The 13,717-nt window shown below is 42.1% G+C and overlaps 1 non-coding gene and 1 pseudogene across 1 annotated transcript; both read left to right on the top strand.

The window, feature by feature from the left end:
• The first annotated feature begins 5,175 nt into the window (after positions 1–5,175).
• LOC115870591 lies at positions 5,176–5,365 on the top strand. The gene has a single exon (XR_004046784.1). It is a non-coding gene; the product is annotated as a U2 spliceosomal RNA (small nuclear RNA).
• A 7,707-nt stretch (positions 5,366–13,072) lies between these two features.
• On the top strand, positions 13,073–13,442 carry LOC101640132 (annotated as a pseudogene).
• Positions 13,443–13,717: the final 275 nt, after the last annotated feature.

Raw genomic sequence — 13,717 nt, 5'->3', positions numbered from 1 at the left:
GCTTTGCAGGCGCCTCCGCTTTACCAGGTGCGGAGTCCAGAGCAAGGAAGCCCAAGCCCCCAACAGCACTCGGTGATTTTCAGCAGGAGATCACCAGACCTTTCTTCCTAGCCTGTTTGGTCTGGAAGTTCCACTGGAACCTATCCATCATGAGTGACCCTGGGTGGGCTACCTGTCCCCACAGTCGAATGGGTCCAAGAGGCGGTTGTGTAATTGAGAGGTAAAATCAAAGAGACATCACACAAGATAAGGCATGCAAGGGCTCACTTCTGAGACCACCATGACTTTAGGAGCCAGGTCCATGCAGAGAGAGAGAGAGAATATATTTCCAACCAAGGCTTACACATACTCTCGGGGAGTGCTAGACCCCTAAGTACAGGTAACCACCTATGTCACCAAGTGGGCTGTACCGTAACCCTAGTGGTCCCTGAGGACATTGGAGACTAACCTAACACCAGTGCCAGGGGCAGGTAAGGGGGAGCGGTTGTACGCAGAGCCTAGAGAGTAATAGCAGGTACTATAGTTAAAGCTTCCGGCTACACAGCAATCAGCCATGTGCTTGTAAGAGGTAACTTTAAGGTAGCCCTATGATGGGAGGATATAGTGGGAACAATATTAATTATGAGAATGTGATTAGGACTCACCTCCAATTCACATGGGTGAAGGCCTCCCTCCACCCCAGAAACCCAGCCTGCCAGGCTTCTTAATGTAAGAGACTAAAGGTTTCATCCGTGTCCACGCTTTTCCCATTTTCGGTTTCCCACACCCTGGTAGATTTAAAATACTGGTGTCAGAGCTTCTAACAGTGGAGCAACACGTTTGTCCTGACAGCCATCTGTTCGTTTGTAAGACTGTGGTGGCTTGCATGTTGATAAACTGCTATTCTCCCCTTAACATCTAGCTCCCAATTTCTCTAGGGGGTCTTTCTTGGCTGGAGCAGGCGGACCCTTCCTCAGAGTGTCTCTCGCACTTATCATAGTGCACAGGGTGCACAGCCGCATCATCTTGTGGTGATGCATCTCTCATTCCCACTAGATGTCCGGGACCCTCGAGGGTTCGGGTGACATCTTACTGCTAGGGTCACTCCGTAGCTTAACTCGCTCCAAGTCTATGCTCAGATTTGCTCAGGACGCTTGACTATCACTCGTGGTGCTTGGTATCATTGTCAATAGCACCACTTTGTACTTTCAAAAGGTCCTAGTTTGGATGACAAAGTCCGTGTTCCACCTACTTATTTATGATTAGGTCACTGTCCACACAGAGTTCATGTTTTCAAAGACATCATCAAATGAAGAAAGGGTGGAGACATGTGTCCACTCCCCACCCCCACCCCCGCCACTGCACATACCTCTCTAGCACAAAGAAAGGTGAAGGGCAGATAAGACACATGGAGACACTGGAGATAATGGAAGACTTGTCAATGGAAGACACTGGAGATAGTGAAAAGGTTGGGGGGTAAAAGGCAAGATCTTCGCACTGCTGTAATGACTGAGACCCGAGTTTGGTCCCCTGCAACAAGACCAGGGCACAGCATGAAGCCTGGAGTGCTGGGAAGAGGGGTACGCCACAGGGGACCAGCCAGTCGAAGAAGATCTGCCAGAAAGCCAATCTGTGATGGAAGGTCGGCCGTTAGTAGAATGTAAGATCGGGCTCTACATTCTACCAGGGCCTTTTACACTAGCTAAGGACCCTTCAGACTTGTTTTCCAAAGTATTTCCTTCAATAAACTCACTCTTTCAGTTTAAACAAATCATCCATAAACAATTTTTAAAAAGAATTCTAAATAGCATGTGCCAAATATCTCGAGATTATAGAAAATAGGGCATTTCTGAGATTAAAATTAAAACGTTTAAAGCTATAACCTAAAAAAATAAAAAGAAAACAAATCATCCAATAAATGTATGCGTTTGAGTGAGTGATTCTCCCAAGATCTCATGGAATTACTTCTAAATTCTGGCTTACACATTCTGTGATTAAAATAAGACAATTGCCAACATCATGTTTCAGTGCCTACATATTAAGATTTGTTGTACTTAATATGGTTCTCAAAAAAATTTTAAGTCAAAAATGAATTCTGTGGCTCTCAAAATTGAGTCAGAAATTCAAAACACTACAACTTGCCCTTCGGGTTCATCTTTCCCTTGAAAAGATCCTCCACACGGAATTCTGTGGCATGAAACACATTCACACCTGACCAATGAGTCTGGTTATAAATACACATGAATGACAGGAGATCATCTCATGCCCCTGGACCCCATCCTGACCAAGAGCAGAGCAAAATCTCACTTAGATTCATCTTTGATTTGCCTAACACCAAATCAGTATGTGGAAAAAACTACCATAAGGAATAGCCCATTAACATTGCTGCATCTTGACTTTTTAATTGTCAGCCTCAGCTTGTCATGTTTATCCATGTATCTCACTGCCAAAATTTACTATAGTTAAAGCCGACCTTGCACAGTGTAAATATTCTACAAACAGTAGAAAGTTACAAGTTAAAACTGTTACGGAGTCGTGCCCAACAAAAACCACTGACCACAAACCTGTAAAAGCTAAGAGTAAGTTTATTAGAGAAAAGACAAAGGTTAGAGAAGAGCAAATTTAGCAGGTAAAAGAGAAAGACAGAAACAGACAAGTTCGAACTCGGACTACAGCCTGACCACGCAGGGTCCAAGACTGCAGTGCCAGGCAAAACTTTCTCCTTCTCTTTATACACTTCAAACCAGCAAAGCGAGGGCGGTAGAGCATGGGGTGGTGAAGGACGTTTGCACAAGATACCAAGATGCGGGCAGTCTGCAAGGTCACAGTTGTTTACTTTTACAACTTATTTCTCGTCTGCTAGAGATAACATAGTTTTACTTTTATGACTTATTTTTCTAAAAACATTCTCTTCTTAGAGCCAGGTCCGGCCTATAATCTTTTTCGGCCACAGATGTTCCTCTGGTGACAGTTTAACCACTTATGTGCACAATTATCTTGCCCAGTCATTCTGACCTGCAAAACTCAGTGGAAAGAGAACTAAAATGGCTGTAAGGGGAAATGGAGTTAGATAGGGATAAAAGAAATTTAAGTCTAACAAGATATACTGTAACAAAAACAAGCAACCCTACATTGAGTAGTGCTCTGTTGGGTACATGTAGCAAACTGATCTTCCCTTCTTCCCCTGTCGGGCATTTAGGTTATTTCCACTTTTTTGCTCTTGTGACAGTGCAATGATGATGCTTAAATTAAACCCTCATTTATAAAGTGCTATGGATTAAAAGACTATGATTTTTTCCCTGCACGTTAGATGCCCCCATAATTTTTTTACAAATTGGAAATTAATGAAACTTGGCTTCGTTTTTTTGTTCTGTTTATTTCTTTAAAACGTTTTTAATAATGATTTTATTGGGGACTCTTGCCGCTCTTATAACAATCCATACATCAATTGTATCAAGCACATTTGTACAGATGCTGCCATCATCATTCCCAAAACCCTTTCTTTCGACTTGAGCCCTTGGCATCAGCTCCTCTTTTCCCTTTCCCTCCTTGCCTATGCTATTAACAAAAACCGTGAGAGGTAAACTCTGAGCACCGTGAAATTCCCCTGCTGTGAAAGAAAACAAGTTTATTTGCATAAGTTGCACATTTCTACCTGCCATGACTCACCAAATAAAAATAAACTTCCCCATACAGCTCTCTACAAAGTTATTTCCGTGACAACAAAAACGTCCCGAGGTACATTAAAAATAAACGCCGCACTGCATGCGGAGTGCACCACAGAGTGGATGCTCGCAGGTGCACTTGGTTCAATCTAACACTTTGTCCTTTGGGCTCCCTTTGGATCCATTTTAAATAGCTTCTAGTTTTTAATTTATTTTTTTTTTAAGCAAAAGGGAAGAAATGTATTGGAGCCCATACAGGAAGCCCTAGAGGGGCCCAGCATACCCTGCTGTGTAGGCATGCCCAGCCAAGGGTCACACCAGTCACTGTACCCCCATGTCCCAGAGAGACTCCCCTCAAGCCGAGCCCCAAAGCCCCAGGACTGGCTGGGAGTGGGGAAGTTTTTAATATTTTCTGCATCATTTTCCATTGAGGTTTTCCCTCTGTTTTGTTTTGTTGTTGTTGTTGTTGTTGTTGGCTTTTAGTTTTGTGAGGTTTTCTGTATGTTTTTCTGTATTTTAAATCCAGGATGGGTAAATCTTTAGAGACAGTAACTGGGCGAATGATTTCTTCGGGCTGTGGCAGGGGAGGTGGTGGAAGGAAATGGGGAGCTAATGATAATGAGTACAAGAAAGAAGAAAATGTCCTAAAACTGATTGTGGTGATGATTATCCAATTCTTCTTAATATGGTTGAACTATTTAATTACATGATATGTGAATTATATACCAATAAAGCTGTTTAGATATACATATAAATCCCTGCATGCCTTACAATGTTTTAAAATATATATTTAACAGTATTTTATAGATCAGATCACTGTTACATTGCTGGTCTAAGATAGGAATAATTGCAGTTAATTACAATTTGAGATTAAAAAAAGAAAGAAAGAAAGAAACCTACCCAGTTACTTCTAGATTTTTTTTTAACTTCTAGATTTTTTAAAGGTTAGTTTCAGTCTCTTTGAAGAACAAGCTAGAAACATTAAATAAAACTAAAATATAGACACCAAGCAACTTCACTTGTGTATATGTTCTCTGGAAAAGGGCTTCTCAAACTTTGGTACCAGTTCTCCATATATCTTAAAAATTACTAAGGATGCCAAAGTGATTTTGTTTCTGTAGAAGATAATATTGATATGTACCTTATTATAAACTAAAACTAAGAAACATATTTTAATCCAAATGGCAAAACCAATATTTAGAAAAGCTAATAAATTGTCTTCACTGTTTAAATATTCTTACATGTATATTTTCTTGATTTTGCTAGGTCTCTAGTTTCTGGTGAGAGATTTTTAAAACGGCATGTAGAGAAAAACTGTGGTGCCCAGTAAGTGTTCAATAAAAGCTTGAAGACAGAAATGAGGAGCTGATATCAAGGGCTCAAGTAGAAGGAAAATACTTTGAAAATGATGATGGCAACATATTTATAAATAAATGTGCTTGACACAATGGATGAATGTATGGATTGTGATAAGAGCTGTAAGAGTCCCCAATAAAGACATTTAATAATATTTTTTTTTAGTGTGAGGGTGATCACTTCTCACCCTTTTGGCTAAGATCATGTGTGGGATCTGTTCTTATCAGTTTAACATCTGATACGACCTCAATCCAAAGACAATAGATTAAATGGATTTTTGGAGCAGAGAGATGGGATCTGAGATTGCTCCTTCCCTCCACAAATTCACCTGGTATTGCAGTATCTTCAAGAATGGTGCACCCCTTGAGGGGGGGGGGGCATTTTTTTAAGTTAAATGCTGATGATGATGATGGAGGGAGGAATGCATTCATGGCTTTTAACTTTGTTTGTGCCTGTTTTTGCTTATTTCCCTATTCTTAATGCCCAGCACATAATGAGAGCCCACTAGATATTGTGGCAAAAAGGAGGAAGAGAGAGAGAGGGAAGGTAAAAGAGAGCAAGGAAAGCTAATTATGATTTTTTTTTTTAAAGAAGTAAATTACTCTAGTCTTCAGAGTCCTTTCCATCTCTATGATTTGAGCACATTAGTAACTGTGACTAAAAAGCCATGGGGAGTTACACACCTCCCCCCCCAAAAAAAACCCACATAATTCAAATTTTAAATGATCAGAAGATATAAGCAAAGAAGACAGTCAAGTGGTCAACAAACATGAAGAAATGCTCATGATCATTTGTCATTCAAGAGATGCATATCAAACCAAAAAGATCTCCTTTTTAAAAAAAATCATTTTATTGGGGACTATTACAGCTCTTATAACATTCCATACATCAATTGTATCAAGCATATTTGTACATATGTTGCCATCATCATTCCCAAAACATTTTCTACTTGAGCCCTTGGTATCAACTCCTCTTTTTTGAAGGTCACTTCTTACTGAGCAGTAATTGCAAAGCAGAGAAGAGAAAACCACCGACAGTTATAAGACCACACAGAAAGGGGACCATCCTCGGCTAAAGGTGGGACCATACAATGAAGCAAGCACTGTGGGAAGCAGGGTGCCACTTCCTTTACAAGCTGGGCCTGGAGCTGCCATGTGACCCAGCAGTCTCACTCCTATAGATCCTAGAGAAACGAGTTGAGACACGAATAGATACATGCACACCCATGTTCATCCCAGTACAATTCAAAATAGCATAACGATAGACAAACAAGCGATTTGCCCATCGGTGGCAGAGTGGCTGTACAAACTGCGGTGCCTAACAGCAATGGCAGACTACCCCAAGGAGCAAGGAGGACTCTGGGAAACACCCCATCACACGAAGGGCCCTGGAGCACATTATCTGAGTGCAATCCGTCAATCACTCAGAGATAACTATGGTATGAGACCACTATTTAAAGTCAAGAAAAGGTTTTCACACCAAAGGAAACATTCTTGGACGGTTTCCAGGAGTGGAAAGAGAAGTCACTGGCTGGAGGTACTAGGTGGTAACTAGGATGAAGGAGAAAGCAATAGACACCAAGAGGGAAGTTGGCAAAAAAAACCCAAAAGGTTGGAGATAAGGGAAGACATTAGGAGGAGTGTGAGAGGTAAAGGCAGCTCTCCTGAGAAGCAGAAATAGGAATCTGATTACCAGACCCAGAACAAACAATCCCTTCGATGTGAGTGAGGGAGAGTGCAGAGTGGAGACCCAAAGCCCATCTAGGCAATTGGTAGACAATTGGACACCCCCTCACAGAAGGGTCACAAGGAAGAGATGAGCCAGTCAGAGTACAGCGTAGCACCCATGAAACATACAACTTTCCTCTAGTTCTTTAATGCTTCCCCCACAGACACACACACACTATCATGACCCCAATTCTACCTTACAAATCCGGCTAGACTGGAGCAGGTACTGTACATGGGTACAGATAAAAGCTCACAACACAGGGAATCCAGGACAGATGAACCCCTCAGGACCAATAATGAGAGTAGTGATACCAGGAGGGGAAGGGATATGTGGTGGGAGAAAGGCGGAACCGATTACAAGGATCTACATATAACCCCTCCCTGGGGGACAAACAGCAGAAATGTGTAAGACATGAAAAAATAATAATAATTTATAAATTATTCAGGGTTCGTGAGGAAGAGAGGGGAAGGGAGGAGGGTAAAAAATTGAGGAGCTCAAGGGCTCAAGCAGAGAGCAAATGTTTTGAGAATGATGATGGCAACAAATGTACAAATGTGGCTGACACAATGGATGGATGGATAGATTGTGATAAGAGCTATACGAGTCCCCAATAAAATGACTTAAAAAAAAAAAGAAGAAGGAATCTTATTACCAGCAAGAGCCAGGGGTGGACTGCGCCCTCTGGATCCAAGATCCCTGTGCAGTGAACCTCTGGATCCAGAGGACAGCTGTGCCATCAGAGGAGCGGCAGCAGACGCAGGAGCCAAAGCACAGAACAGAGTGATGGACTAACCAACCCACAGAGCAAGCTGAGATGAGTGTTTGTTCAGGAAGCTGGCTTTCAGATTGGGGTGTCCCTGGGAACTTCACTGGGGAAGTTGGACTTGCTGACCCACAGAGTTTGCGCTAAATACTTCCAGGTTGAGCCTTACTGCAGAGTGGTATACTCCTTTGGGCATTTATTAGCAGACCTGAAACGTTGTAATTTGTCCTGATAAAACTCAACCCTGAGCATTTCTCACTGGCATTACAACCTGCTAACTTCCTTAACAAACCCTTTAATCTTGGCTGGGGCGGGGGGCAGGGGGCTAAAGGTAACTACTGTTATTTACACAGTCAAGCAATAACAGTGATCTATGAGTAGAGGCATGGACAGACATGCAGACTGAATGGCTGTGGGAGGAAAAGTGGGACCCTACTCTTGAATATATATTGGTCTCACAGAAGAAATGTCTACACATGTATTTACTTAGGCTGCAAACATATTCATGGATGTGGTAGAGCACACAGGGAACAAAGTTATGAAAACATCTTAGACATAGCCAACACCTTGAGGGAAGGGGTCACTGGCCCTGGGGCTCAACACCATCGTCTCAGGGGCCCCAAGGACAGCTGACATCACAGAATCCCAAAAGACCATGTTCTACATCCTGCTTGGGTGAGTAGCAACTGGCCTCTTCAAAGCTTGAGAGCCACCATCTCAGGTGCAACTATTAGTCCCTTCTCACAGGAAGGAAAGAAGAGTTGAGGAAAACAAAGATGCATGGAAGCAATTAAACTGATGGGCCAATGGGCCATGTGAATCCCTTCCTCCATGACCTTGAGACCAGAACTAGCTGGTTCCTGGCTACCACTATCAGGTGCTCGAAAAGGGATTGTGCTAGTAGGTCCTGGATAGGGTGGGGGGAAATATGGGCCAGAAGTCAAAGTCACGAAGAGACCAGGCTTACTGGTCAGATAAAGATGGTGGGACTCCCATGGCTGTTAGTCATCCTTCAGGTCTGGAACTTCACTTACCCCCATGTTAGACTAGTCACCATTTAAGACAGCAGTTCTCAGCCTGTGGGTCGCGACCCTTTGGGGGGTCAAACAACCCTTTTACAGGGGTCACCTAAGACCATCAGAAAACACATATTTCTGACGGCCTTAGGAACTGAGACACCGTTCCTCTATCGTCTCCAGGCAGGTCTGCCCACATGCAGATACGCCCACACACAAGTACCCGGTGTGAAGACTGTTACCCATGCTACACCATGTTTCAAGACAAATTTCATTTATTTGTCATTAGAAATAAATATTTCACAATATCTAATTATATACTGTTTTGTGATTAATCGCTATGCCTTAATTATGTGCCATTTGTAACAATGAAAATACATCCTGAATATCAGGATGATTCATAAAAGTAACAAAATTACAGTTATGAAGTAACAATGAAAATAATTTTATGGTTGGGGGGTCACCAAAACACGAGGAACTGTATTAAAGGGTCATGGCATTAGGAAGGTTGAGAACCACTGCTCTAGAGACAGTGCCCTGAATTCAGACTTCTAGCCTCCTGAGCCAGGAAAAAATAAATTTCTCATTAATGCCATTCATTTGTAGTATTCCTTTTATAGCAACACGAGATAACTAAAATAGGTAGTCTTCCAGCTATCATTTCCTCTCAGCTCCAGATCCACCCTTCTTTGTTTTACTTGTGTTACTGAACCGGACCTAAAAGCATTTCTCTTTTGCCAGCTGGTATAAGATCTAAATTCTGTCAATAGAAGTAGGAGGGACAATGCACAGTCAGAAAATGAGAGAAAGACTTATTTTCGTGGTAATGCATTGAGGCTTTTATTTGTTTATTTTATTTACTTGTTTTGGTACGCTGCCAGCTGATCGAGCTGTGGGAGGCCTGGTGGCACTCATCCTATTGGGTTCCTTCCCACCAACCACTCGATTCATTCACACCTTCCAGTGAGCTTGTATTTTAGGAACTGTGGAGTAATTTATTTTTTATTTCACATTCTAAGGCCAGGAATAAGATGAACAAATGGAAGTCAACAATAAGAAGTGGAAGTTTTAGAAATGGAAATTCCTAAAGGAAAATATTTAACAAGGATTGTATCAGAAACACTCCAAGAACAGATCTGCCAGGAATATGAGCTCATGGACACCATGATCCTAAGGACAGTTTAGTAAATTATGGGTAAACCCCTCAGATGATGCAGTAAGACATCCTCTTTCCCAAGAGAGAGAAAGCAGGGAAGTGAATCTCATCTTCAGGAAAACCATTGCAGAAGATAGAGACCAGGAATGTTATAAAGGAGGAAAAAATGCTTTCTACAGCAAGTAGCCCCCTCATATACGGATCTGTGGCCAAAGCTTCACTGTCAGGATTAACTGAACATCAGAAAGTTGTTTTGGTGTTTTTTTTTAACATTTTATTAGGGGCTCATACAACTGTTATCCCAATCCATACACACATCAATTGTGTAAAGCGCATTTGTACATCGTTTCTCAAAACATTTTTCTCTCCACTTAAACCCCCGACATTAGGTCCTCATTTTTCCCCTCCCTCCCCGCTCCCCCCTCCCTCATGAGCCCTTGATAGTTTATAAATGGGTATTTTGTCATATCTTGCCCTGTCCGACGTCTCCCTTCATCCACTTTTTGGTTGTCTGTCCCCCAGGGAGGAGGTCACACACAGTTCCATGTAATCGGTTCCCTCTTTCCTACCCATTCTCCCTTTACCCTCCTGTTTTGCCACTCACACCACTGGTCCTATAGCGCTCATCAGAAAGTTATTACTGTAAAGAAAACCTATGAATGTAAGGAATGTGGGGAAACTTTCAACAGAAGTTCCTACCTGAATACACATTAGCGAATTCATACAGGAAAGAAACCATATTATATAATAAATATGGGAAAGAGTTTAATCACAGTTCAAATCTAATAATACCTCAGAAATTTCATTCTGTGAAAAAAAACCTTACCATTATAATACATGTGAGAAAGATTTCAATGAGCGCTCTAACCTGGTTACACATAGAGAATCCATGGCGGGGAGAATCCCTATGGATGTACAGAATGTGGGAAGGGCTGCAAAGGGAGCTCAACCCTTCCTTGTCCTGCACCGGAGAACTCATAGTGGAGGAAAGCCATATGGATGCAATGGATGTGGGAAAGCCTTCCATCGGGGTTCAGATCTTAAGATGCATCAAGATTCATACTGGAGAGAAATTCTGTGAATGTGGGTAAGCATTTAGTCAAAGTTCACATTAGCCACACTTCAGAGGATTCATACTGGAGAGACACCTTTCAAGTGTAATAAATACGAAAAGGCATTTAGGTGGCATTCCCACTTTACTGAACACCAGAGATCCCATAGTGGAGAGAAACCCTATGGATGTCATGAATGTGGTGCGCAACTTTTGTGAAAAATCAGAGACTACATACTGGAATGTGAAAACACCTCTACTCCTGACTCAACTTTATTGAACCGCAGAGAGTGCATAGAGAGCAAAAAAATGGTGAATGTGGAAGAAATATTCTGGGGAAGTTCTGATCTAATTGAAACACTATGAATGTAGTGAATGTGCAAAAGCCTTTAGCCACAGGTCACACCTTGTAACACTTTGGAATATTCATACTGGAGAGACACCCTATCAATGCAATGAATGTGGGAAAGCCTTCAGGCAGCATTCGCTTCTTAATCGACGTCAAAGAATCCATAGTGGTGAGAAACGCTATGAGTACTGGCATTGTGGAAAAATCCTTCATCTGTCACACAGATTTCCTTAAGCATCAGAGACTGTATACTGGAGCGAAACTTAAAAGCGTAAAAGCCTTCAGTAAGGTAGAGGAGCATAGGAAAGAGCAGAAAATTCACAAAGCAGAGAAAACTTACAGGTGTAATCAGTGTGGAAGAACTTTACAAAGCAGGTCAGATCTCATCAGACACCAGGACATTCATTCAGGAGAGAAACTATGTGGATGTAAAGAATGTGGGAAAACCTTCAACCAGAGCTGAGACCTAAGAGACATCACGGAACTCATCGTGGAGATAAACCTCATGTGTGCAATTAAATGTGCAGAATCCTTTAGAGACAGCTCAGACCTTATTAAACACCATCACTGGAGGCAAACCCTATGAATGCTCTGATTGTGGGAAGGCTTTCCATCAGAACTCACACCTTATTAGTCCTCAAAGAATTCACCCTGGAGAGAAATATTTTTAAACACGCAACTATGGGAAGGCCTTCAGTGGATGCACGGCTTTCTTACACATCAAAACTTCACACTTAAAAGAAATCAGGAGAATGGGAGAGAATTTTCAACGGGATTTATTCCAATAAGTAATAGAACATAACAAATGTACCAAAAGCCAAGTGAAAACTACACATTTTTCACTATGGAATTTTTATTTGAAAACTCATTTGAAATCATTAGAGGAAACATTAGTGAAATCCGAATGGGTGGAAAATATACAAGTATAATCAAATGGCAAAGCTCCTTGTACATAAAGGTCTTTATTTTTTTCCTGCCTCAAACTTGCTACTAGATTTTTACTCCAAAGATATAATTGAGAATATTTTAGAAAGACTTCTGTTCTTAAACTATTAGAAGTCACTTTGGCAACAGGCTTAAACTAGATTATTCCTGAAGGAGCCATTTCATTCTGGATTGCCTAGTTTAGTGACAAGGGTTAATCATTTTAAGTACTTTAATACGATGAACTCGTTCTCTGGGATAAATTCCTCTTCCTGGATATATATTTTATGTTTCTCATTTTCTCTCCTTAAGAAATTTTATGGGGGTGTGCAGAGTGGAGACCCAAAGGCCCATTAGCAGGCAACTGGACATCCCCTTACACAAGGTTCTCAGGGAGGAGATGAGCCAGTCAGGGTGCAGTGTAACACGGATGAAACATACAACTTTCCTCTAGTTTTAAATGCTTTCTACCCCCACTATCATGATCCCAATTCTACCTTATAAATCTGGCTAGACCAGAGGATGTACACTGGTACAGATAGCAACTGGAAACACAGGGAATCCAGGACAGATGATCCCTTCAGGACCAGTGGTATGAGTGACGATACTGGGAGGGTGGAGGGAAGGTTGGGTAGAAAGGGGGAACCGATTACAAGGATCTACATATAACCTCCTCCCTGGGGGATGGACAACAGAAAAGTGGGTGAAGGGAGACGTCAGACAGTGTAAGATATGACAAAATAATAATAATTTATAAATTACCAAGGGTTCATGAGGGAGGGGAGCAGGGAGGGAGGGGGAAAAATGAGGAGCTGATATCAAGGGCTCAAGCAGAAAGCAAATGATTTGAGAATGATGAGGGCAACAAATGTACAAATGTGCTCGACACAATGGATGGATGGATGGATTGTGATAAGAGGTGTACGAGCCCCCAATAAAATTATTAGGAAAAAAAAAAGAATGTCGCTCCACCACTGCTGCCTCCTTCTTCTGCCGCTCCTGGAGCCAGCTGCCTGTGTGCTCCTTTGGTGCGGACCTGGCACCTCTTTTGTGAAGCTGCAGCGGAGGAGACTTCTGCGCTCACCATGGCCGACGAGAAACCCAAGGGAGTCAAGACTGAGAACAACGATCATATTAATTTGAAGGTGGCAGGGCAGGATGGTTCTGTGGTGCAGTTTAAGATTAAAAGGTATACTGTACGCCACTTAGCAAACTAATGAAAGCCTATTGTGAACGACAGGGTTTGTCAATGAGGCAGACCAGATTCGATTTGATGGACAGTCAATCAATGAAACAGACACACCGGCACGGCACAGTTGGAAATGGAGGATGAAGAGACAATCGATGTGTTCCAGCAGCAGACAGGAGGCGTCTTCTAAGAGGGAGCCTGCTCCTTTCCTCCAGAACTCTCTTCCTACTGACCAAGAATCCGTTCTCTATTAGAAAACCACAATTTGGTTCCATCCCTCCTGACGACTGCAGTATAGTTTGCGCTTTCATTTCCCCTCCCCACTCCTTTATGTACCTAAAGTAACTGGTGCATGCGCACATGCATATTGCATTTTCCCTTTGTTTATTTTGGTTTTTGTTTGTTTTACTAAATGGCCAATGGTATGTTTCGCTCGACACCAAGTGGAGATGGGATGGGGAAATACTGGCTCTGTGAAAACGCCCCCTTCGCCATGAGCGGCAGCATGCTCATTCAGCTCCTCTCCTTATACTCCAGTCCG

Source organism: Echinops telfairi, unplaced genomic scaffold (assembly GCF_000313985.2).
Source record: "Echinops telfairi isolate 266 unplaced genomic scaffold, ASM31398v2 ScPeMD7_2010;HRSCAF=2546, whole genome shotgun sequence".
Taxonomy (NCBI): domain Eukaryota; kingdom Metazoa; phylum Chordata; class Mammalia; order Afrosoricida; family Tenrecidae; genus Echinops; species Echinops telfairi.
This window is presented reverse-complemented; position numbering and strand designations above follow the sequence as displayed.